Source organism: Tribolium madens, unplaced genomic scaffold, assembly GCF_015345945.1.
Source record: "Tribolium madens isolate multiple individuals breed KSU strain unplaced genomic scaffold, Tmad_KSU_1.1 Scaffold_3;HRSCAF=73;Tcas5.2_LG2, whole genome shotgun sequence".
Classification (NCBI taxonomy): Eukaryota; Metazoa; Arthropoda; class Insecta; order Coleoptera; family Tenebrionidae; genus Tribolium; species Tribolium madens.
The window spans coordinates 6,693,410-6,719,969 of NW_025401006.1; the positions used below are offsets into that span (position 1 = coordinate 6,693,410).

Sequence of the window (26,560 nt, forward strand, 5' to 3'; positions counted from 1 at the left end):
GCCGACGAACAAACATAAAACGAAAAGTGCCAAGAAATTCGTTATTTTGCGAATAAAATCATGTAAAAATAAGCAAAAACACAAGTATAGAAACTAGCAATTTAATCAAATAAATAAATACAATAATTACAAATTATAGATGAACGAGTTTGTCCTATCCTGGGTATCCAAAGAAGTATTCGGGGTGAGGATCGTATTCAGAAATGGCTGCAGGAGCAGTGACGTAAGGAACTGGAGCAACAACTCTAGCGTTGGCAACGGCCACAAAGACGGCAAGAAGTACAAACTCAATTTTTTTTAAACTAAATTAACAAAATTTCGATTTACCTTAAAGGTCATAGTAGTTCAACTGATTGAATTATGCTTAATTTTGGTACTTTTCGCGTTTTTATAAGTGCTAAACTAATAAGTGTGCAATAGTAGGTACGCCTTTGTTAAGGTCAATTTTCAGGTTAAAAGTGGTTCATGTAACCTGTGTAAACGTTCTTGTATAATTATGTGTTTTTGAAATCCGTATGGAAGATTAATGTCTCAATATTTTGCAAGTAGGTAGTAATCAAACCAGGACAAAATTTGTTCAATTTTTTGTATTAAGCCACATGTTGCGTCGAGTTTTCGATGTTTTAGAGTTTATGTAAGTGCAAATTTTTAAGATCGGTAGTAGTTCAATTAAATTTTGTCAGCTTGTTTCTAGCATAATCTGTCTTGAAAAAGTGTGATCCTACTAAAGTTTAGTAATATCGAAATTATTTCGAAGAAGCTTAAATGATCATCAAGAAAGGCTTATGTGAAAGATACCTCGGCTTTTTGATAAGCAATCTACTCTGTTTGCGATAAACTTTCAAAGTTACAAGCTGCCAATAAAATTTCCAAGTAGATCGATCGAGCTCTCAGCGACATCCACGACATAATTGGGAATCATTCTTTAATTTTTTCAATTAATTTCGAGTGTTTGGAAATAAGTCTGTCCAATAAAAAAACTATGTTTAATTAAAAGTCAAGTTTCCATTCCAGAACTGCCGTATATAGAGTGGTAATAATAATAAGTAATTGTGTGCGAATTTCAGAAAAACGTACCAAAATTTAATCGCGTTTTTACGCTCTGGCTGGTTAGTTCGAATTCCTGTCCATTAAAAGCAACAGAATATAAGCCTTACATTTGGGTTTTCGTGAACGAAGAGAAACGTATATAAACTTTTAAACAGCATTAAAAACTTCTCTCTAAAGAGCAAATTAAAATACTTATTGAAACTTATTAAAATTTACACGACCTCACGTTTTTAATTCAAACCAAGCTGTCGCGGAAATTTCAAACGAAGCATTATCACGATTTTTTCTGATTAAGATCACATGTTGCTAAATCACGACGATTTACATATTTAGCCAAGAAGAAATCTCAATCTGGTTCATATAAACCGCTCAATGCATGACACAATCACCACTGGTATCTCAACTAGTCAACTACAACATTCATTTGATTTAATTTCTGTTTAAATGCTTGATTTATAATTCAATTTTCATTTAACATGTACAATATTTTGCTATTTCATGACAATAAAAATCAATTAGTTGAACAAATTGATGGTAAAATTTAATTATAGAGAACATTTAACTGCAGGAGGTAGGAAGTTATCCTGAGGCAAACTTCCTCTCATTAAACTTATTTATTAAATCAATTTTAACCGATTTTGTGGTAGTTTTTCGCAGCAGAATTATTTGTGGGTTAACGAAAGCAATTGATTGTTTTATCGCAACCGAATTGCGGCCTGCCCTTTTTATGCAGAATAAATTCGGGAACGGCAGTATGCATGATTACACGCCAATACAAGCAGCACGTGTAGTTCGGGTGTGTCGGATCGTTTGAGGGAAAACGAGTCTGCGCGAATCTATCAACAAGATAACTTACAGTCGAAACATCGTCCTTTCCGTGTAACAGACGGTTACTGTCACGCTGAAGATAAATCAAAACTGGAAAAACTTTTTTTGTTCTTTAGATCGTTTAAAATTTATTTTATTTGCGTGTTTCCGATATGACTATCTGCTCAATTGTCGTTTCCGAACGAAATTCTGCATTAATAACATCGCGGTCGTTACAACGTTTAATAATATTGTCAGCACGATATATTGCATGTTAATGTGGAGATATTAATAGATAATGCTAATGACGGTGGCGCATTTGTTGCCGATTGGATGAATTTTTAAAATGAGCTTCAATTTGTACAACAAGCAAATAAAATCTAAACACTTTATTTTTTAAAAGTTTTAAGTAAGTTTTATGTTAATTTATAGAAATAAATCATAAAAATAAACACATATTCATTTTGAATACAAATTATAATCGAAAATAAAAAATAGAAACGTTAACCAAAAATACGAATATAATAAAACAATAAAGCTGAATAGTATTTTGATATTGCTTTAATAAAAACCAGAATAATGAATTAAATGCTATTAAAGCATAAAAATTATAGAATTTGAACTAACAATCAATATTTTGCTGTAATTAGAAACCAGAAAAACTAATTAGCAACTAACTCTTAATACTCTCCAAAGCAGTGTTATCGAACAATCAGCAATTCGTATCTTATTCTTTGTTCTTTCTAGCTGCAGGTAATTACAATGAAACGTTTTTGGTTAATACAAACCTCAAGTTTTGTTTTATTAAATTTCTCTTTCTAATAAAATTCTTTACATCACTGGCTATATTTTTTTAAATAAAATGGTTTTTAATTTTATATTGTTAAGAGTATGTATTTCGTTTTAAAATTATTTAAGTGTGCAACAAAGACGGTTTTAATTTCAACAATTTTTTTACTTTTTTTTCTTTGTAACATATCGCCAATACAAACACCCATTTGTAAAAAAAGCATCTACGCTGTGAAATTCCAAAGAGTCACATCACAAAGCTTTGCAAACTAGTAATCGTAGCTGCTGTTTTAGACAAAGTGGTATTTACACACCACAAAGCTAATGTTTCTAATAAACTATTCTGAAAGGAATTTATATTAGAAATTGAACTGTTCTTGAAATAGTAGTGTCAAGCTTGATTCATACACTGGTAATATTTTATAAAATGATTGTGTATAATGTTTAAATTATGTTGCAGTTTATATTCGTATTAAATTTTAACTATTACATTTTGTTTGGAAATCATATAGTAAATAAATCAAACCTGCATGTAATTAATAAATAAATTAATCATCAATTTGAAATTAAAATGTAGAATTTTCAAAAAGTAAAAAATTAATTAAAATGTGTTAGTCTGAAAAGTAACCAATTTAAGAGGCAAAACTTTTAGTGTCGTCATCGAAAAGGTTAACTTTCTTTAAAAGTTTATTTTATAATTAGTACCAACCAAATTGATAAAAAATCTATACAAGGTCTTAGAATACAGTGCATGTGAGCAACAATTGTGTAAAGTATTCGTACTATTATTGTTAGTGTACAGGGTGCTGCATTTTGGATGTCCGAATAGGTAATCTCCGAAACTAAGAGGTTTAGCCAAAAACGAGTAATTCATTCTCGAGCTTTTGAGAAAATAATATTGGTTAAAACCGCATTCCGCTATCGTCTTTTGTTTTCGATTTATAGACAAAAATTGACATTTTAGCGAAATCTAAAATAATTCATATCTTCGTTATTATAAAGACATTATACAGGCACTTTTTTACGTAGAATTTAATAATGTAGTTAACAATTTTTTTCAGTTGTTTGTTTAGCCGTAATAAAATAAACTGGTATTTTTTAAAATGGGAATCATAGATGGCTATGTCATTTTTAAAAAGCTTGTTTTTTTCTTATCTAAAAATATATATTCGTAACAAATTATTATAATACATTTTTAGCAAAAAATCTTTGACTTTTGTTCGCAGTTGGCCATGAAAAAATGTTGCATCTTCAACTAAAAGGATTTAAACTATATTATATTCAACCAGTGTCACTAATGAAAGAGTGTTCTAAGTACTAAGTAATGAAAAAGATGCAAAATAAATTGTAAATCAACTTATTGGCGACTAATAACATTTCTTTGTTTTAAAACAAGCTAACATTACCATTGCAACTTCTAGTGATACATAGTGTTAAAAAAAAAAGCCGCTTTAATTCATCAATAAAATATATTTCATATGACCCAAAAATGAGGATATGTCTATTCAAATACCCAAATTCCGTCTATGTGAAAAGTTATCCTACCTCCATTAGATCATCAAAAAAAAGTTTTTTGTAATTGTGTTGACTGTTGACATTTGTTTTTCCTATTTTTGGATTTTTTAAAAATATGTAATAATTTGGTTTTGAGGCGCTTGGATATTTGTTCAATGCTTCTAGCGTATCGTATTTTTCAAATCTTTAAAGTTGTATCTATTTTTTCATCTATTTTACAGTTCACAAAAGTCTTATTGGTTATTATTTACACATTTGGAGTGAAATAGTTTTTCCATGGACAACTATTATCACACAAAATATGTATTTCACTTTTTAAGTATAGTTATAAAAAAATATTTTGTTACAAATATATATTTTTTAGTTCAGAAAAAAATAAGCTTTTCAAAATTGCCATAGCCGCCTATAATTTCCATTTAAAAAAATACAAGTTTATCTTATTACGGTTAAACTAATAACTGAAAAAAATTGTTAACTACATTATTAAATTCCTCGTAAAAAAGTGCCTGTATAATGTCTTTATTTCAAATCCGTATCTTCTGTAATAACAAAGATATATTTTTTTTTAGATTTCGCCAAAATGTCAACTTTTGTCTGTAAGTCGAAAACAAAAGACGATAGCGGGATGTGGTTTTAACCAATATTATTTTCTCAAAAAATGAGCCCCTGAATGTATCATTCGTTTTTGGCTAAACCTCTTAGTTTCGGAGATTCCCTATTCGGACATCCAAAATGCAGCACCCTGTACACTGAGTCGCCACTGAAATTTGTGTTTAAAAACATAAAAAAAAATTATTGAAATTTTTTCCAAGATTAAATTATCATTAATCCAGTTTTTCCAATTTGCCGATGTGTATTAACTTTGAAATTTGATTAAGGCATTGTGAGTTAAATGTTCAAAAACTTTTTCTGTTGTGTTTTAAAAAAAAATCATGTGTATTTAATTTTTGAGCTTACAGTGCGATTCTCGGTTTCAAGCTTGTTAGACGCTTAGAATCCTTAAAAGCTCGTCTGATAATTAGATAACGTTTGTCCATAAGCACATCGCGTTAGAACATCGTCCGAAGCAATGCATCATAACCCTCGAGTCGCTCCTTCGGTGATGACCCATAAAGAGGGTGAGCTGGTGCAGTTCTCACTTCCGCCACAGCAGCGTGGCGAGCGCGGCCATTTGGGGGTTTGAGGGTAGCAGTCGATAGCGCGAATCCTTCGCAGGCAGTCGTGCTGCGCCTCTCCTGCGGTGAGGTCCTGACACCACCTGATTTTCCGTGTAATGTATGGAAACGTGCAGGCGCCATCTCGAATACTAATCATCCGATAAGATCTCGTAATTATTCCGTATGTTTCTAGTTACGCCCTGCAGAGGATCCTGCCAGTTCCTGCAAGTTGCGCATTGCTGGTAAGTAACACCCTGTTTTCAACTTTATCGCAGTTCGTTATCTCTTTCGGTGCTCGTGTATCTTGCGACGATTTATTTGTACCGAGTGATCTTTTGTGTATTAGCACTACGGATCTCCAGCTTAACACTGACATCAACTGCTTCTGACCAAACTTTATTATTTCGCACAACTTTTTGCGAACTTTACATGCGAATAAAAAACCAATCTGATACGGGCAGACAAATAAATCAGAATGCGTCGTAAAAAAAAAGAATTCCTTTGGACCATTTCTTAATTGATTCAAGTGGTTTCAAAACGATTTAAGTATCCTAATATGATGGTGTTCTTAAAGTGGTGTTAATTATAATCAACACTAATTTGATTTACAAATTAAAAATCAAACAGAAGTTTAACTATTATTTATAGCGGAAATGTTTGGTTTTAAATAACTGGAAAAATTTAAGCGGTTTTTGGTTGGGAAAAATAAATAGGATTGTCACGTTTTGTGTTTAAACAATTTCCCATTTGTTGTGTTTAAAACACTTTTAGTAATATTTGTATTAAATTTTATTTACAAAAAACATGCTTTTAGTGTAATGCACAATTCTATATTTACATAAAATAGAATAAAATTATTGATAAAAAAATAAATAATTTAATGATTACTTCTAATTAATATTGTATTAATTACTGTTACATGGTACTTACATTACTGACGTAAAATTTAATTAATTAATACTAATTACCTAATTAAATTATTTTTTATTTAGCCAATAGTCGTTACACATTTTCCTGGCGCATTCACCATAATTACATCGCAAAGAGAAGTACATAATAATTTAATAAGGTAATAGTATTTTTTAAATAAAGATTTATATAATTTTATTGTTTCGGCGTCTATATAAATCTTTTGTCCACACACTCTTCAGTAATATTTCACAATAAATCAAATTTCCTTGAACTGTTTTGGTGCTGTTACCTGTTAAATCAGTTGCAAGGGGTTCATACAGATCCCCAATAACTAAAGGCAATATCCATTTCATTCAATAGAGGTAATAAAGTCTCTTTATAAATTGAATGAAAGCCGTGTTATTGATTTGTCAAAAATCTTCGAAAAAATGGGTTATTTTTTCAGAGTGTAATTATAAAAAGATGTGAAATATCATGTGTTGTTAAAAAGTACACGTAAACACTTGACAGGTGATAAAATATTTAACCAACAAAATTAAACTCAATTAATAATTTATTCGTTATTCTAGAAATAACATTACATTTTCCACTAAACACATTTTTTATTATTCGATTTGAAAAAAATAAGCTAATTAAATAGAAAATTGTTTCCCAAACGTTGAATCAACTAGCTCTTGTGCTATTTAAACCTTGATTTAAACAAAGATTAGCTATCTTTTAATTAGTTGATAATGAAGTTTAACAGATCGTTCTTTCATTTAGCTAAAGTCTAGTTTGAGATTTATCGATTTGAATTTTATCGAGCCTTTCGTGAGTCTGGACATTAGAATCTTTATGATAATAAATGCACCTTTTCTACCTATGGGATGCAAATTTCCAATACCTTCTATATGTAAATATATCCGAAAGAAAGTTTTGTATAAAGTAAGGCTTGAAACAGAATCCTCAACTGGATGAAAACTGTTCACTTTGAGTCGAATTTCGAATCAAAATACAAAAATAAAAATGGTAAGTTTTTCAAAACTGATTATCAAACTTTCAGAAACCTTTTCGAGTCGAAAGATCATTTAGACAAGTATTACAAACACTAAAGTACGATAAAGTGATGATGTATGGCAGTAGTCGAGAGCAACTCTTAAGATTGTGTTTAATATTCAAACGGCGTGTTGGGGTGCGAGTTGAAAAAGTCGACAGCTATTTTCTCGGCTTCTAATCTACTGAGGGGTCACTGCTTGGTCGCAGGATAATTTGCTCGGATAGATCATAAAGACGCAACTACAATTACGCGCTTTTTAGTTGTAGTTTTATGCGTCAATCGATGACTCGTAATTTCTGTCTGCACATTTGCTTGATTTACCGGCCTGCGCACCGAGTTAGAATATCTATGAATTTTTCCATTACAGCGATTTTTGCGTACGATGGGGCGATGCATGGTGAATTCGAATGACTTTGCACATTTTCAATATCCGGTTAAAAGTTACGATAAAAAGGCAAATTTATCGCGACGTTCTTATCAATACTTTAACGGTGTTCCAGGCTTATCGAAAATAAGAACGACTATCAATTGTCATTATCGCCATTGTCAAACTCAAAACTAAACTAAAAAAGCTTAAAACATCAAAACATTCGTTTAAAAACTTTCTTCCGGCGCATCCACCAATTTTGTTGAACCTAATTACATTTTAATGATGATTGTTATTATAATCAGTTTTCTTTCAAATAAAAACTGCACTATAGTACAATCGTAACTTTTAGTAACATGTCAACCTCAGATATTTCTAACATAGTTTTGTGTGCTTCTTCTAAATATACAGTGTTTCTTCTTTATTGTTACAAATTTAAACAGATGACAGAGTATTCAGTTTTAAGACAAAAAGTTCCTTTAAACAAGTTTCGAAAAATGCTTTGTAAAAATACTAAAAGGAGTGCGTTTTTTTAAAAAGGTTTTTCCCAATATTTTAGAATAGATAAAATTACAAAATTTGATACAGCTGATAACCTTTAACACTTAAACGAATTCCAAGATAAAATGTTGAAATTTATAATCAGGGGCGTCCTAAACAGTAAAACAAATTTAATTTTAAATTTGTATGCTGTTTATGGTCTGTAAGGTAAATTTTAAAACTGATTTTACTCAAAATCGGTAAGTTGTATCGGTAAAACGCAAAAGACCTTTTTTATGAAAAACTACAGCCAAAATAGTTAAAGTACTTTTTACCCTAAACCTACCCACTTTAGAAAGCCCCTGTTTAAAAATTTCAACATTTCAGCTTTGAATTTGTTTAGGCATCCCTTCGAGGAGGTGTAGCTTCCTTGCGTAGCATTTTTCGATATATGTTCATACGAAGCTTTTGTCTTAAAAATGATTTAACTTCTTATTGGAAATTTATTATTCTATTTACTGTTTAAATTGTGACAATAAAAACGGATTATTATGTATCAAATAATAATTAAGCTCTTTAAAAGATTTACCAATGTTTTCTGGAAAAAAAAAACAATGTGTTTAACCAAACATTTTTCAGAAAATAAAAAAATTGTTAAAACTTCTCTGCAAAATGGTAAAAATCGTTTTTTTTAATTTTTATTTACGATGGCATCGAAAAATTTTATGTAGGCAGAGTCATAAACCGCAAGAAAATCCGCAAAGTTATAGGTGGTTCGGCAGAAATTTTACGTTATAAGGTTCTCTCAATAACAAACCTAGATCCTCACGGATACGGCGAATTTAATTTAAGTCAATATCACTAACAAAGTACTAGATTAAGAGAGATAGATGTTCAAATAAAGGGTTAAAAAGCTTACTTCCACCTTTAATGCTCTTAGAAGGTTTTGCCTTGTAAGTAAATCGAGCAAGATCGGCTACATTAAATCCTCATAATTGTGTAATACCGCGACTGCGTTGCATTTTTTGACCAGTTTTAAGTTACCTAATAAATGATATATTTTAAAAGTTTTTTGTATGCGGAAAACGTATTCCATTTTTTGACAGACAAGTGGCAGGGGCTGATCCCGTAAAATTTTGTAGAAACTTTAAATTTTCTACTACTTCCAGAGTGCGGCTTTACAAACCAGTAATCCCCGTGAAAAACGCGAATAGCATAAATTTGGCGAAGAAAATCGAATTCAGCACCCGCACAAAAATAAGTTCTTACATCAGCAAAATATATTTGATGCTCTTCATCTTGCCATGATAACGGATCTAAATGGTATTCTTTTAACATCACTCTTTTCGCCACCTCAAATTCCAGATGGTAATAAAAATCAATATGCCACCTGTGGCAGATATTACAGTGTCTTGCAAATTGTAACAATGCGGATTTATGGCCTGTCAAAGCGGGAAAAAATCGAGCTATTTCGCGTTTTGACAGACGCGAAAGTTTAATAAGATCCCAGGACTCGTCCTAAAATGTTCAACAGGCTTATGGCTATCACACAGAATGCTACAACCATAAAGCGACGCAGGATTTATATGCTACGCTAAACTATTTTATCCCAGGTTCAAACAACTTTACGGAGATAGCTGATACGTTTACAATTAAAGCCTGAAACTTAAGAGACTTAAAAGAGGAAAAACACAACACGGAAACCAAAATTTATTTTCTTATAGCTTACAATGGCAGAAAGACAATATTCTCTAATTCCGGTGCATAATATTCCACTTTGCTCGAAACACTGAAATCGAATAGTGTTTGAGAACTTAATTGGTTTTATATAACTAAAATTATAAACCGATTTAAGATCGTCACAGTTTTAGAGGTTTCCGTTTCTATTCCTCAAGATTCAATAATAGTAGTTTACAATGCACTTGAAATTAGTTTGTAGGTAATGCTAAAGTGTTGTGGTCAATAAAATTAACTTAAACTGATTTATGATAACGTAATTACTGTTAAGGGAATTTGTGTAATAGCTTACCTGAAATTTCTCTAACCACACCTAAACGTCATAGCTAGTAAACAAATTCGTATTTAATTACAACTTAAGTATCGATTTTAAGTGTTTTCACCAATGCGGGACTACCCTTAAAAAATAGCTTTGTTCAAGGTATAAAAATGCTATGATAATAAGAAACAAATTTTTAGAGTATATTTTTAATTTGGTGAATAATTTTCTTTGTTAATTATGATAAAAAAGAAATCATTAAAAAACACAAAAATAAGCACTAACGATATAAAAATTATTATTTTTGGTAGATAAACAAGTTCAAATCGTCAATTTTACGAAAAAAAAAAAAAGAATTACATAAAAAAAATGTTGACTTTTTTCTGGGGTGTTTCAATAAGATCTTAGTATTTATTTATAATACGGCTTAAAAATTGGTTCTGTTACAAATAATTTTTGTAAAAACGATAACAACGACACAGAATATGGTCTTTGAGACGTACAAAGTATTAATTATATTTTTAGCATTGTAAGCATTGGAAAAATAAAATCACTTTTATAGGTGCACGTATAAAAGAAGCAGAAAATCCCTACAAAGCTTTTATTGATACCATAATATTTCAAAGAAAATAACATGTCTTACTTTATACTAGGAACATTTGATTCAGTCTTAATAGGGACATTTGTGCCATATTTTCTCTAAAGCTACAGGTAATGGAAAACCTAAAGATGCTGTTTTTCATCGATGCTCCGCCGTTATTTTATATTACGTCAATAAGTCTAAAATAAACCTAAATGATATTTTATGGTAATGAGAGTTATGTAGGTATACACAGGATTTGTCTTTCTTATTTTTCCTTTACGACTAAAAATTTGTAGTTTTATAAAAGTTGTGAGATTTATGCGTTCAAGTTTTGATAGAGCTAATAACACTCAAGTTTAGTGCTAATGAAACTGGATATTTGAGTGTCGCATTGTGAAAAATTGAATATTATGTGTAAGTGTTAATGCAGGCAAACTGCAGATGCTTAATTACTTAATTTCCATTATCACTGTAACACGCAAGTCACGAATAAAATTAAACGCAAGCATAAATAATGCAAATTTATCTTTGGAAAGTTTTTGCTTCTTTGGCTACACCGGTCGAAATTATAAAATACAAACAAGAAACTTTCCAACCGAAATAAAGCTGTCGTACACGGAGAGTTAGAATTAGTAATGTTCCGCTTTTAATTGGAACATGAAGAGATATCAGCAATGCCTGGGGAATTTTCGGTCTAAGCTTGACCAACATAGTTCACTAATTCCGGAGTAATAACTGCAAAACTTATAATGAATTTTCGGAAACAAAATTAAAGCAATTGGAGAATTGCCGCCGGCGTGACGTCATCGAAACAATATTTTCGAGCCGACACTAAATTATTCACCAAATTGGCCGATCGATGAGAATCTACAAAGATTGCGGATGTTTGCCTACCTCCAGGGCAACACTTTGTGAAGAAGTGCGTGTGAATACTAATGAATTTTTTTCAATACAAAGAACGTCAAATTAGTGAATATTTAAGTTGCCATATCGTACAGTGTGATGGAAAAATTGTACAAAATATTTTCATATTTGGTGGATGCGCCGGGCGAGTATTTTAAATAACAAAATTAAAAAACTGATTTGTTAAACACGTATAACTGTGTAATTTTTGAATAAAGTAAGAATTTATAATTGGTCTCATAACTCTTCAAACCAAACCAACCGAAAATAATTTCTACAAATATGTTCCAAATTAAGTGGGAAGAAAGCAAGCACCATGTCACTTTTCCAATCAATTATTTACGCATTTGTAGGTAGCAAACCCTAAACTAACACCCTTTTATAATCGAATAACTTTTCCCATTTTCTTTACCCATATAAATACGGATTTAAGCAAACCCAATATTGATTCAAGAGCTGGTAATAGGTGTCTTCTGTTAACTGTGATTATTAATGTTTTGATCCAAATTACTTTTTCAGAATGAGGTGCAAGAACTTGAGATATTGAATAAAAGTGATTATAGCTCAAATTTGATTATTTAAAGCAATGAGGAGAGTTGAGTTTCCTGTGACGGGTTATTCAAAACATCATCAAATATTCATCCGGTTTAATAATTCAAAAACCGGTCAATAGTTTTCTTACAATTTTGGAAACATTATCAAATATTGAATCGGTCTGCCCGGCAAGTTTTCGGTGCAAGTTGTCAATTAAACCGTCCAGAGTTTCCAGATTATAACTAGGTTAATTAATTGTTAAAGTTTGGTAATGGGTAGGTCAATCGAACGCTGGCTAGACACGTTTCGATACAGTAAATTGGAATAGGTTTCGTGAATGTACCGCGGTCTGACCAATGTTTCAATTATCTCAATTATAAAAAACTGTAAAGTTGAGACAAGCAAAACATTTCGTGAAAAGAATTTAATAAAAACTTTCGTAAAGAATGACAGATAAAAGACTCATATAGAATAAATTCGTTCATGCATTTATTGTATTAAACCGCCATTGTGAGACTTCCAATTATTTGAAAGATGTAACAAAGAAAATTTATCTGAATGTAGATCCGGCGAGGTTTTGTCTGCATGCATTTCCGTTGAAACGGCTTGAATATCTGACTAGGTTTATTGGCCATTTCTTGTTTGATTGTATGTCAGCTTATAATCCAGTCCATAGTTGTTGTGGTGGTGTAAATAAAAAAGCAATTAGTGAATAATCAGTAGGGCTGGGGCAATTTATCGTCGGCTGTATTATGTTTGTGTCAGCTGTCGAACCGCCGTTCCTGAATTGATCCCATCAAAGTTTAACTGATTGCTTAATTAAACACCCTTGCCAATATAACGACGCCTATTTATTTATTAACTAAATCAAGTTACGCTTAACTCATTACGTTCTCACATTGCAGTGGCTTTAATAAACCAATTCATTTCATGCAAAATATTCATCCTCTTTTAACAAAGCTGAATTCAAACCTTTGAATCTTACCAAAACTTTGGTTTTACAAAACAATCCCCGATTCTTAATAATAAACGCTTTTTAAGAGCACAGAATAACGGAAACTTTCCACGCGCACCTACAATGAATTTAAAAAGGTTCATACAACGAAAACACCATTCAACCTCTCTTTAAATTAGTTTTTTCCCAGAACAAAGCTGACGGGGATATTAACTTATCAACCATGAATAAAGATGTCACCGTCAGGTGCTTTAATATGTGGCCGATTCTGCGGTTACGGCCGATGAACTTAAATTCATTATCATCTTCTGACACATGTCCTTAGTTTTAGGCGCTAAGTCCGGTCTGATCCTCGTCATTTCTCACTTCAAGTACGCAAAAATTACTACAAAGTGTCCAGAGGCTTAAAATTTAAGACAAAATTTAACCAATAAACAATACTGAATAAACAAATATGTTTCAAAATTTTACACAAAAATAAACTAATTATTTTCACATACCTAATAAGTTTTTAAAACAAAACAATTTTGATGCAAAGAATTGTAGCTTTGATATCAGAAAAAACTATACGTCTTTAAAAATATATAAATTTGATAAAAATTGAGGATCAGGCTAGAGATTTGCTCTTATCAGTATGCATGAAGCAATTTACTCAAATTGCAGTTTGAAATGCTCAAGATTGATTTTTATAATTAATATACGAGTACAACATAAACTAATAAGGCTCCAAAGTTGCGTTTTAGCTCAAATTAAGTGTTTAATTTCGAAATAATGTTTATCAGGTTTTATTTAACATACTTACTAAATTTGATTTTGTCTTTTTGCTTTTCCAGTCGACAAAGATTACTTGACACTCGTAAAATTTGGGATTTTATTTGAGTTTCACATTTTCGTTAAAGGTGCAAGAAGTTGTAATCTTGCCCAATCTCGCTATAACCTAGTTTTAACCATAAATTTACATTAAACATGTCGTAGGATTTGCACCTATTTTCAAATTTTCAGAGCAACTATTTAAAAATTGACGTGTAAGAGAAATTTACTACTCTCAAGTGAATAAATTTTTTCTTTTGAGCCAGAGGGAAACTAATTATGGAGCTGTCACAAGTTCTCATAAACAATGAATTAATGAAACGCGATTGATACAATATACTGAAATCTCTTTTACTAAATAAAACAAACATTCTACTACTATGACATTAATATTTAATGATATTGTCTTGTTTTGATGATGACACTTAAATATTTATCAAAAATGATTTCCCAAACAGTTCAACTATAATTATGTTAATAGTATGCCTAGTCTAATGATATTTTGTTATACTCGTAATCCATAAATAAAAAAATATAATAACTTAATCCATTCAATAGATTAAAGTAAATTGACCTAAAATCGTTGTAATATGTTTCGTTTCATTTTGTCGATTAAAAATTAAATGTAAGTTCAAAACTAAGATTGTTGGAATTTTATTAGCCATTGCGGTTCAATTAGCTCCTAAACAAACTAAACACATAATGGTCAGTAAGACCTCAGCGGGTGGCCATAAATAAATTACCAAAGTAAACAGTTCACTTCGGGTTCACCGTTGGCACATTTCATGTATTGCCAATTACCCATTGAAGGGTCGGGTCAATGAGTTTCATCACAAGGGATTTCTAACATCGGCATTTATAAATAAGTAATTAAGCGATGTGTCACTCGCCACCAAAACAAATATTTTTCCCTAATTTGCTTATCCCGTGCTTGTTTTCGAAGAACTATTCAGAGTTGAGTCCAATAATTAATTTTCTCCAATTATGAAAGTGTTTAATAGATGAGCTTTGTGCGAGAACTTTAAATTAAATTATCTGTTAATCAATTCCCTACAAACTCATTTACTGAAGAAATTTATGAAATTATTAATAATGACGGCACGTCACACTGCTGTTGTTAAACAAGCTAATTAGTAATCGAATTACTTACACGGATGCAAATCTGGAGTAATTTTGATCAGCTTTTCTGTTTTTATTAATATTTGAATATAGATTATGAATCGAGTCTTTAACAGCACGACAAGCAAATAATGAGCAGAATTTGGGTCTTGGAGCGTTGCTTTGCCAGCACTTTATCCCATCTTAGAGATCAGATTTCTCTAAAAGTTCAGTCATTTGTGTTTACAAAACGCCATATTACTATATTTTATGTCTCAACTTCGGTTTTTTTTAATAAATATTTTACCTAGGTGGTGCGTCTATATTAAAAAATGTCGTGCTGGGGACAACATTTTCCGACTAAATTGAGACGTAAAAGTATACAAGTACATTAGAAAGCTTATTACACAGACACATCGGCCACTGAATTAAACCAAGTTTAGTTGTTGTTGTACGTATTAACATTTTATTGGTGATAAGGCTAGACTTGAGCTTCTCGCGTGTCTCACGTCATTACCACGTTCGCTGGAACTTTTTACGGTTAATTTTAGACTCATTTGAGGAGAAATCAGATGATTATCGCAATTAAAGTAAAATGTTTTCTTGCCGCTTAAAGGACTTGTCAATAAAGTTTAAAGCTATTTTTTGAATTACAGCGGAAACGCGATGGAGAAAATTAGTGGTGTAAGAGGCAGAGACTTCAGATAAGATTTTTGATCTGAAAACAAATCTAAAGATCCAACTTCTTTGATAAATAATTTAATCTACTACAAACCACAAATTGAAGGTTGTTAACACCGAGGACTCAGTTTTTTTAAACAAACACAAATTTACAAAAAAATCAGATGTTATCACTCTTAATTTTTAATAAACTTAATAAAAATGTTTAAGAAAAATTATTTATCTCTTAATAATTATAGTTGTAATTTTTAAATGCAAAGTCAATTTATTCTCTGTGCAATATTAATTTTGCCTTTTTAAGGAAAAACTCTTGTTGTTTGTTTTTGGTGGAGCAGTTCCAATCCAATTTCGATGTGTTTTCCAAAACGTCGAAAGTAAAATTAGATAGTTTGTAAGAAGTGTGGTGTTGCATTATGTAAATAATATTGGTAAAAGTGAGTTTGTAAGGCTCGACAAATATTATTACAGTATATGTAACGAAGAAAGCCTGCATGCCTTATTTTACACATCAGGAGAACGTGATCACAGTGTAAGCAGTTTGTATTATCATACGATAGCAAAGCGAACTTTTGAAAACAACGTTTGCTATTAGGCCTTGATTTAAAATTCAGAAACGGGGTATCTGGATGAATAAAATATGTATGTATAAAAGGATTCTTCTGTTGCTTTATGTAGAAGAAAGCTTTTTAAGTAAATAAATAGTGAGTGTGATTGATACGTCAGAAATGTGTTGCTTAGTATTCCCCTTCTCGTCTGCAATTAAAATAACAATACTCCTAAATGCTTATCTCTTGAAATTCTACATTAGCAACGGCACCTTATTAGAGTTATTGTGCCGTGCACGTGTTTACTATAAAATCTTTTATTCTGAAGAGGCTTCCAGTTCGAGATTTTATCGGAATTGTTGCTGAACTAATATGTTCAATAAAAATATATCTTCATTAAGGTGCAACTTTGGCAACTCTTTTCAACTGCGATTTCCCGACATTAGGAGAGACAGTGGGAAAGTCCGTGACTTGAAATCTGACCCGAGGAGAAAAATTCTCGAGCTACTTAACGGCGCAATTAAACCAAATGTAAAGTAAATTTAGCAAGGATAAAGGAATGATTATTTTAACCGACAAGGATTCGGGCAATTTATGCAGATTTCTCTAGTAAAATCAGTGTAATCTACAACAGACGTAGTAGAAGAGAGAGAAGGTGCCAAGTTAGATATCTTTGAATTATATGAAAGGCTGAAGCTCCCACTAACTAACTAATAGCTGGCGTTTCTATGCAAGCATAATAGAATTATGATCCTTCTGTATTCCTGTAATTTAATTAAATATCCATATACCAAAATTTCGCAAGCATTCTAAATCATTTTATTTGTTTGATGCCGCAGAAATTTATCACGTGGAACTACACAATTAATGATAGAGGCTTATGCTCGATGAATCTTATTCAACACGAATGCACTAATTATATCGAACGTTCTGTTCTATTCAATCCTTCCTCTGTATTATCTCCCAAATTCCAATGACCGGTTCCAAATTTACCCAAAGGCGTGGTAGACGCCCTATATTTTAAACGGGTGTAATTTTGTCAGTCACTCATTTATTCTGTTTTTAATTATCAAATAATTTGATTTATTTTCACAATGACAAATCAGACAATAGCTGTCAGCGGTTTGCCCACTCTTGTAAAGAGCATTTGCAGGACCTTCTTGTCTTGTTCTTTTCTTGTCCTGAAGATGCCCATTAGAACAGCGAGTGAAACGTTGACCTTTTCTTCTTAATTGACATGGTCTAACCCAAAGGACCCAGATTTCAACCTGACTCTGGCCGCGAAACCCAAGGTTCTTTCTTACAATAGCCGTCAATATATTTTTTTTGATTTCTAAAAATTTTGTAGTAGTAAAAGTATATTACTGATCCGCTGCCGTCCATAAAAATTTTCGGGCATTTCCATTTTCAGTATTCTTTTGTTCGGAAGTAATTGCCTAAACCACCACAAATTGTAAACAGCTAGTCCTAGATTACGATTTCGGAAACATTTTTTTATTGATGAACCGTTCCATCAACACATATAGTTTGATATTATTTTGAAATGAAAGAACAATAAAAATAGGAACAATTTCCGGTATCAATTCCACAAACGATCGACTAACAATAGTTTAGCAAGTCGAGTTTTAACTGATTGATTAGTTAATCCGCGATTTAATAGAGTTCGCAAACATGAGCGTTTCAATTATGAAATCGGATTTTAAAACAGGTTTTGTCAATGAAAATTTACGATGCGTCATCGCCGCAAGTTCCTATAGTTAAATTTTTTCCAGTTTCAAGTATGTCTCTGTGTTATCTCAGCACTTTCCGATAGAAGACTATCTCACCAGGAGTTTAAACTCCTTTGTTCTCTATAACTTTGAATCGATTTTATTTTAACCACGACGGGGAAAAGTTTCAACTTCTTTGATACCTTTCTAAACATTTACTTTAATTTATTCTGCAGGTTAACCCAACAAAGGCTACAAAAATTTTTACTCTTGGAGTCAAGCAAAGCGAAATTCGAGCAAAATCTCAATCGGGAATTGATCGTTTGCTCTAAAACTATGAAATAAATCAAATCCCGAAGAAGGCAACATTTGCATGAAAAGTCGATCGGCTTGTGTCTTAGTTGCTATAAATTCAATTGATAGTCTATAGAATTTCAATTTTTGGTTAAAAATGCAACTTGTAGATGTTTATGATGGTTCAGCGCCACGTATAAGAGGAATAAATTGCGTGGTAAAAATTTGAAATAGTTGCTTCAACCGACAAAATGTGTAATGTATTCAACATTCAACTTATTCGTTATCCCGGCACATCCCTCACTGTTCCCACCGACATAAATTTCCGTGCATGTTAAACGGCTAAAAGTGCGTACTACCATGTAATGTATAAATGTAATCTGATAGTTTTACTATGTCATGTAGCCACGACACGACTCTAATTAATAATTATTAGACCCGAGTGTTATTAAATTTTATTTTATGAAAGAATACTCATAATTTTTACGAGGTTTGTGTAATTCGAGTATATGGCCCATCTATCCTCCAATTATTTTTATGATAGACAATAACTCCCCTCATTCCTCCAAAACTTTGCTTTGTGCTAATTAAGATGATTTATGAATACGTAAAGAGATCGCGTGACTTCTTCCGATATTATCTATCCAGCAGTGAAGCTCTGCTCCTTCAACACAATCCACAATTAAAATTTTTCCTGAAGATGGAAACGTAGCTATTATTTCGACGATGCGTTGTTATGGCTTTGTGTAGTTTATATTCGAAACTTTGGACGGTTTGAACGGATGATGGCAGTAAAAGCTCTCCGAGAAGTTTATCACTGTTGATTGTGTTGATTTACGAATTTTATCTGATGACTTAGACTACTCAGTTTTGCAAGATTCATGCTGATAGGCTTTGACGAAATCATTTCATTTTAGTCAACGAATACAGTGTTGAAAGTCTTAAAAGCCGCCAACATGAGGTTGCGGCCGCTCCCGCTGCCGCATAAATTGCCCCTTCTCCCAACTCCAGACTGCAGCATCCTTAGGGGCATGCAACAATATTGTCGAAAGTAGTTATTTTGAGGCTACAATTCAACGATACGTAGCCCTCGGGTACCACAAAACCTGCAGAAAATCTTTCCCCAAAACCCAATATTTAGCGCTGGTGAAATTTTCTAGTTCCCCTTGATGTTCGTGCGGCCCAGACTTTATCTCATTAAAGGTGCTAATTATTTAATTGAACGTCACAAAACACGGTGTTAATATTCTACACTCGACTAATGCTGATTTAGTTACGAGTTAAATTAACTTCTATTATTAATAACGGAATTAAAAGTGAAACGTAAACGGGGATACCTAATCTAGTTTTTGTCCGGATAGCGAGACTGAATTACGATGAACTAATCTTAGTTTATCCAATTTTTAAACCAGTATTGTTTCGATGGTTAAGCCAAAAATAAAAGCAAAAAATTATTGTATTAAGTAAGTTTATTGTTTGGGTGCTAAAGTGCTTCACTAAAAAAGTATATGGAGCTGACTTCAGCGTTTACATTTGCACACTTTTCATTAGAGCTTTTTCCAGTTTTATTATCCTAAAGAAAATTATTTTGTTGAGTCGTATGCATAAATGTTTACATTTAACTCGAGCTTTTTATGACGCTAATGTGAGTCGCATAAACTTGAAAATCACAAGTCAAATAAGATACTTTTAACGCTCTCACGCTGAGACCAAAAGCTGATCATAAAGCTTCCTTTTCAGCGAGGTGTTGCTTTCAACTTTCAATAAAATTAGAAATTCACGAAGAAGCACGAAAATCAAAACTGTCCAAAGTTAGCAAAAGTGATAAAACCGAAAGTTGGGCGAATTAACAAACATCTTTTCGAGGTTCGGTGTGCCTATATGTCACCAAAGTTTTATATCAGTTCTTCAACTTTATTGCTAATCGTTTTAACTTTATATTTCGACCGGAACGTGATCTTTCATTTTTATTCCTTTGGTAAATAACTTTCCACCTTTGACCTGTCTCTTCCTATATTTTCGCAATTCTGAAAAAAAGCCAACATGTGTGCTTCCCCCAATTTCAAATTGTGCAAACATTTTCGATGACGTTCGACGCAAATGAGAAATGGGTCCGAATCGTGAATAGTAATGTGAAAATTTACAGATTAACTGGGCTTACAGAGGAGAATTCGTCCTTCTCTAGTTCTTGTTTCGTCCGAGCTATAACAGTAAGCGCCCCTCGTTACCGCAGCCGTTGCCACGTCATTCTCTATATTAGAACAACGCACAACAGCTGTTTTATTTAACGGTTACTGCGTAACTTAGCTAATGAACATTTCTTGCTGACATTCACTATCGAACAAGAAATGTACTGGAGTGATTTCAATGGATATGGACGCGATAATAACGATTGTTTGCAGATTTTGCAGAACAAAGACGCGATACCGAGATAGCGAGATAGGAAACTCTATTGTTCAAGCTGAAATTGGAAAGATGAAAGTTTTAACAAACCGTTTTGCTTAGACAACTAATTATTATTAAATAGAAAACCATAATACTGAAAAATTAGTCATTTATAAACTGAAAAAAATATATATAATACCTATACAGGGTGTTAAAAAAAATTGTAAAATATTTAAGGAGGTAGTAGTATAGACCAAAATAAACAAAAAATTCTTAATAAACGCAAATCCACAAAGTAACGGTTTCGGAGATATCGAATATAAAAGTTTTTAGAATTTTCACTAAAAGCTTCTCTTTTTTGTTTGAACAGATTGCAAATAAATGAATATTTTTTTTGATGTCTCTAAAACCGTTACTTTGTGGACCCATGTTTATTTAAACTTTTTTGTTTGTTTTGGTCCATGTACTAAATACTGAAATATTTTACTGAAATATTGTACTAAAATATTTTACAATCTTTTTTTAACACCTTGAAAACCAAAAGTAGAAAAAAAGCTTCTATCAGCTTGGTAAGGTCGAGTGAAGTTCAAAATCAATATCAACATATACATTATAACACTATTCCATTTCGGTGACACAATGAGCAATTTGTGTAATTGAAAACACTTACACAAAGTGCAACTTTGTAGTAGTCACCAGGAATATTTGAGATTGACGTATGCAAAGCTTTATTGAGGATTAAGCAGCCTTGGGGTCCGCCGTAATAATTTTTCACTGCTGGTGGTACTACCCTGAAGATATACAAAAGAGTCGTATTCAGGAATTTTCGTGTAGGTTTTTAATTTATTACAGGCAAACATTTGGGAATTTATATATTAATTTAATATTAAAGTGGTAATGCAGATTTGTAAAGAAACAATCTCAAAATATAGCTGAATATTAAAATTAATTAATTTTTTTTTTGATGAAAGCCCAAAAACAAATTTGTGTTACGGACCATCTCTTCCTACAAACCTTTGAAACGTGCTTGTCTTAAGAAATGCAAATTTGTTTATGGCATCTCTACCGCAAGCCCCATGAACCACCGTGGAACGTAATCGTCTTATTCTATAATGAGTCTCAAATACTGTTGGTACCAACTTTAACACTGTTTTTGAAAATATTTTTACTATCATTAGCTGCATACTATCGTTTTTAAGTAAAAAATTGTTATAGATCAACGTATTTCATCAAAATTAATGCAATTTGAACTATTCTGAAGCGATTTGGGTAATTCATAAGTCAAATGTCATCAATTTTAACTGTCAGGTATAATAATAATTTAATTTAAAAAGTGTTCAATAGAAAAAAACACGCGTTATAACCTGCCATTATGATATTCATTTACATATTGTAACACTCGCCACTGCGTGTCTCGTATCACAATGAGTCTACTCGTCTTTTGCAATAAAATATTTATACATTTTTAATCCTGCAATAATAATTGAAAATGGTGCAATTCTAGTGTCACTCAGTTGATTTATGTAAAACGTAAATATGTGACGCCATATATTAGATACATTTTTATTCGCTGTGTACTTTAAAAATTTTATTTTTATGGCAGTAAGCGAATCCGCGTGTAGAGTTGATAAAAAATGTAGGAACAAAAAACGCTGATTGCTAGCGACGTTTTCTCGGTGGCGATTCGATTTGTTAAAAAACGTTGCAGATTCAGCAATATTCCGAATTTGTTGTTAGTTGAGACATGAAAGGGTTTGTCGTTTGACATTTCGTAAATGAGTAAATAGTTGGATGAGATTCGTTTACATTTCCTGTTGCAAAAATAAATATTAATTTAATGATGAAAAACAGAGAAGATAAACATATAGATCAAAGAGTTTGAAGAGTAAAGGGATAAGTGAGATCCGGTCGTCTGGTCACTTAATTACAGTAAAATATTTGGTTTGAATGTGTTCTTGCGTTATTTATTTGGTCGTGATCAAAGCTGTGTATAACTAGAGCAAGCGCTTTTGATGTGACAATGGTGAATCCTTGACGGCGGATAATCCTCGAAGAAAGTATCTTGCCAAACCTATCTCAACATGCTGGATCATTATTTCCGGTAGTGCGGGTGCTTGAACTCGGCTTTTTGGGGCATCGATTAAATAGAAAAGTTTCAGCGTTATCGAGGAATTACCTTTGCATATTTGGCTTTTGCGCCTCAGGCTTTCCTCAAATAAAAAGCAATTCGTTATTGATTTTTTTCGTTTGATAAGTTATTCGAATTTTTTCGTGTGGGTTTCGCTTTAACTGTAACAAAACGGTGTCGCTTTATCCTTTGTAATTTCAGTACAATCGCTTTTATGGTGCACGACAAACAAAACGTTTTCATTTCATTCCGCCAGATGGATTGTCATATATCATTCAAATAATCGGTTTCAATCAGAAGAGAAACGATCCGTTCTGATGATTTATTTTTCAATTATTTAGAGATGGCGTTTTTTAATCTCTTCAGCGATATCTGTTTTATATGACGAGAAACAGGTGTCTTCTCCGCTGATAAATCGGCTCTGTGAAATGAAATTTTAATTTGCAGATTTACTAAATCGAGCATTAGTAAAAAGTATTTATTACCTCTCTAAGAAATTACTCTGGATGCCCTCCACTGTCATTTCTATCGGAAACAAAACCGAAAACTTGGTCAAATTAGTTGAAAACATATATTCCGAAAGTTTCGCGTGAATGCTAATATCAAACTTTAAATCGAGTTCATGAATTAAACATAAAGTCGTCTCGAAGTATGTGCGTTACAAGTCTTGTTTTTGCTCTATTTAACAGAATAAAACATCATTAAGCATCCAAACCTGCTGAGTGCGAAATTACAACATGTTAATGAGTACTTCATCTGTATAAACGCACAGTAAATCTTCTTTTAATATATTCCCCCCATTTCACAAACTTCCTTTACGCCATTAAGACGTTAGAGTTTTTTAACCGGAAACTTCCACATCTGCTTTGCATTTGACTTGGACCGTTTTTTACACATTTATCTACTTGAAACACGTACCGAACAACAAATAAAATTATTATCGCGGAATTAATTTGTAAAGGTCGTGGCTTGCTGTTCATAATTAAATCTACCTTCGTCAGCTTTGAGTTAATTAGACAAAAGTAGAGTCATTTTCAAAATTAGCCAAATTGTTTTGGATGTATTCTCCTTTTGACACTTCCCATTCCAATATTTACTCAGTCAAAGGTGTTTAAATTTTATATTTACGACTCATTCTGCTTAACACGATTTATAAATAAATATTTTAAATTAAAAAAGTTTACGTTACATTCCACCCTTGCATCGAAAACACTCCACAACTTTTAAAAAATGTAAAAAACAAATGGTTTCACAAACTTTTTAAAATTTTCCAGACTATTTAGTAATCATAAACAATAAAAAATAAATAAATTGAGCTTATGGATTTAGTGAGAAAGAAAAACAAATATGTTGTAAGTTAGAATAAGAAAAATAGTAAAACAGATCCTTGTGGGTCTCCACCTGCTGCCATATCAGAAGTGATTTCGAATCGAAATTTAAGCATTTGAGGTAACAGACCGATAAACCAGTCTTTATGTTAATAGATTTGCGCAAATTTGCAACACACGAGTATACCTTTATGATTGTTTATCTGCACCATAGCGTGAATGGATGACACGGCTGCGGTCAACTCCCGGGTCGCTCGTTTGTACTTCACTTTGAAGTATTTACAGCGCTTCCATGCTAACGAGAACGTTATAAATTTCATGCCAGAAAAACACAAACCGAATTGAATTTTTCACATATTGCGGATAAAACACTGTGAAGAGTTTGCATACTCATCAGATCCTTTCGATTCGTGCTTGTGCTAGATTAAGCAATCCGTGACTATGACAAACTAGAGAAGTTTGATAATATCTTGGATTGTTGCGGTGGCGGCGCTCCCAGAGTGACAGCTTGGAAATGACCAGGAAATAGAGTTTGTCTATCATCAATTCTGAGACGGTAAGCCGGAAACAACTCCTACCACTTACTGGGTCAGAGACTGTGTTGTTAGTAAAAAAGTCGCCGCAATAAATTTGACGAAAATGAGTTGTTCGCAGACGTCCGTCCGACTCGGTTTGCTTAGCAAAGTGCCGTTGTAAATCTTGTAGCTTGTAAGCCAGCACGCATGGAATATAAGAACAAGTTTTCCCAAACAAATTTTTAGATATTTTTTACTTTCTTTATTACATATTTAGGAAAAACAAACTTAATTATTAAAACACGAAAATTTTTAATTTATTCAAACTGATGTGGAATTTATTCACAATTAGTGCTGACGTGAAATATTTTATGTCCAACGTCACGAAATTTTCTCATTTTATTAAATTCTTTTTCCGGCTGTTCGTGATATGTTAGAATAATTAAAAACGCAATCATATTGTAATAAATGTCTCATGGTGGCTTTCTCGATTTTACGAATCACCTCTGAATTTGGAATTATACAATTTTTTATCAAGTTATGAAAGTAGAACGTAATTAGCATGAGTTTGCGACTTTGGCCGAATTGTATTGGAAATGAGTTCGAAATTATTCAGTACATCGTAATAACACAATAAATATTAATAAAATCCAAGGAGCAATCTGTTGAGTTTTGCATAATGAATTCAAGCGTCCTTCTTGGATGTGATTTTCGGATTCGGTGAAGAGTCATTGTAAATCTGAAATTATCTGTAGTCCCAGAGGGAGGCCTAGCTTCATCCTTTCGTGTAGCAATTTTCATCGCGTTTTGTTTGGTTCGATATATGTATATCACGGTCCGAAGATGTAGCAACAATGGTGGATAGCGTTAATGGAATTAATTTTGATGCATAATTAATTGCATTGCGGGAGCGTATTTATCGCGCGACTCTGTTGATGATCTATTCTGGCAACGTTGAACTGACGTGCTTGCGTTAATCAACAAATTGAATTTGAATGCGGATGGGATTTGTACAGGTGAAGCCGCCGGCGATAGGACCGCTATAATCGAGTATGTATGTATTCTAGTACGAAAACTGACAAATGGACCGCAATCTAGTTGACAGCCGAATTCAAATCACCATCGTCAGGTACGAATGGAACTTCGACAGAGGTTTTATCCAAATAAAAACGACCTTTTATCAAAAGGACGTTCGTCTAAATACGGATCGAATGCGATGCCAAACGACGATTCAAAGCACATTTCGCACTTTTGTTACCGGCAATTGTGACAAATTTTTTAACCAAACCCATTCTCCTTTCTCTACAGCACGAACTCAACCATTGTGCTACGCCACTTTAGATCACAAAGAGAAAAAAAAACAACCCACACACAGTAGACCCGAATTCAATCCTATAATCCCCATTTCAATTCTTGCATTTTCAATACAACAAACAAATATAGCTACACTTTTTATGCCGCGCAGTATATATTGTGTCGGCAAAAACCGATTTATTTTTAATCTAAATTAATTTAAACCAACTTTAAAAACGAAACTCAAGACAGCTAGGTAAATAATGAACACAAAATTCAATCGACCTTACATAAACTTCCAGACTAAATTAATGAAAATGCACGTATTGATAAAAAGATCTAAAACTGACAACGTTTTTGTTCCAATAATAAATTGACAGAAAATCCATATTTAATATTACGCATACAAATAACTTGTAAATTATGAAAAGTTTTCATTTTGTGAATAAACAACAATGTACTTTATTTCGAATTTATTTCGAAGAAAATGCAGTTTTGGTTTTCATTGTGTGCTACTTGAAAAGGAAAATACAATTTATGAATTACAAAATAATAACATTTATAAAAATATAAATATATGAAAGCAATAAAAAGGATTTACAGCGGTAGCATTTTATGAAGTTACATAAATGTACGTCCATTAAACAAACCACTATGGTTGGAATAGTATTTTAATATGAGAAAGAAACA

At 32.2% G+C, this 26,560-nt stretch overlaps 1 protein-coding gene across 2 annotated transcripts in view; it reads left to right on the plus strand.

Annotated features, from left to right (window-relative positions):
- LOC123007949 (protein O-mannosyl-transferase TMTC1-like) overlaps positions 1 to 26,560 on the plus strand; it is a 94,717-nt gene that overhangs the window by 5,039 nt on the left and 63,118 nt on the right. Inside the window, exon 1 of one of the 2 annotated variants that reach the window (XM_044403485.1) lies at positions 5,367 to 5,560. The exons of the other annotated variant lie outside the window; for it this stretch is intronic. The gene's annotated coding sequence lies outside the window, so the exon portion shown is untranslated. Of the gene's footprint in view, positions 1 to 5,366; positions 5,561 to 26,560 lie in introns of those variants that run through there. 2 annotated transcript variants of the gene reach the window in all.